The following is a 1,069-nucleotide window of genomic DNA, read 5'->3' on the forward strand; positions in this document are numbered from 1 at the left end:
CTTAGCCAAAAGGCCGAGAAGCGATGAGCTCCCGGTGTCTGATGTCCAAGTCACACTCTTGGCACAAATCTCACTAGTCGCGGTTTCCTGTTTCTGACACGAGCCTGACAAAGGCTGCTTTTTAGCACCTCCTCCCAAGCTCTCCATTGTGCCGCCCTCATTTGTGAGGTGGACAACTTTTGGACCTTTAACAAACTCAAAGGGCTTCGCCGTTAGGCAAAGCCTGCCAAAAATAGCTTGAACTCGTTGCTGTTCCTCTCCACGGAAGTCTTTAGTAAAAGGCGAAAGACTTGTGCGTTATGAAGAGAAACCAGAGTCAGTACAGCCCCTCGATACAAGGACAGCCCAGGAGTCTATTCGCCACAGTCACCACCATCGCGGTAGGCTTGTCTTTGCTTGCCGCCAGCCAAGTCCCGGGACTCGCCAGTGCCACGTTGTCACAGGCTCTATCCAATGGGGTTGTGGAGGAAAGTTAAGGTCCAAGTTACCAAAAACTTGAAGTTATCAGGCACCGGTGAGCAGCCACAAAAACACAGAGAAAAAGTGTTTGACGGGATTCGGGCAGCATTTCCTCTGTTTCCGCTTTGTCGGCCAACAGTCAACATTCCAAATCTCACTGCGCTTTTTGGAGTCTTTGCATAAACTGCTGATTGTGTGCTGCACTAGCACTGGTCAGGTTGTGTGCTGCACTAGCACTGGTCAGGTTGTGTGCTGCACAAGCCCTGGTCAGGTTGAGTCCATCATTTCAAAGAGTGACCCCACCGTTCTTCCCCCCTTGTATTGACCTTTGTTAATGTTGAAATCCCAGTTACTTCAGGTGAGTGACAAAAACCAGTTAATGCGACCATCTTCTCAAGCGACGTGAAGCCGGCGCCTTCCCTTCTTCGAGAAGGCGTTGTGTTCTTTGGGGGCTTTTCTTTTGCTCGTAGCATGCCCGTCGACAACACTGTTTGAATGGGTGCAGGGAGAATTGATGAGTCCACTGAGCATCCTATCAGTAGGGAGAGTCCTCTGCTAGACCCCAGAGAAAAATAAAGCATTATGGATCAGAATGGATAAATTGGTGGAC

At 49.8% G+C, this 1,069-nt stretch overlaps 1 non-coding gene across 1 annotated transcript; it reads right to left on the reverse strand.

The window, feature by feature from the left end:
* Nucleotides 1-202: 202 nt before the first annotated feature.
* Nucleotides 203-319, reverse strand: LOC111648067 (U5 spliceosomal RNA). The gene has a single exon (XR_002760092.2). It is a non-coding gene; the product is annotated as a U5 spliceosomal RNA (small nuclear RNA).
* Nucleotides 320-1,069: the final 750 nt, after the last annotated feature.

This window comes from Seriola lalandi, unplaced genomic scaffold (assembly GCF_002814215.2).
Source record: "Seriola lalandi dorsalis isolate HSWRI2012SDOR001 ecotype SW California unplaced genomic scaffold, Sedor1 jcf7180002037219, whole genome shotgun sequence".
In the NCBI taxonomy this organism is placed as follows: domain Eukaryota; kingdom Metazoa; phylum Chordata; class Actinopteri; order Carangiformes; family Carangidae; genus Seriola; species Seriola lalandi.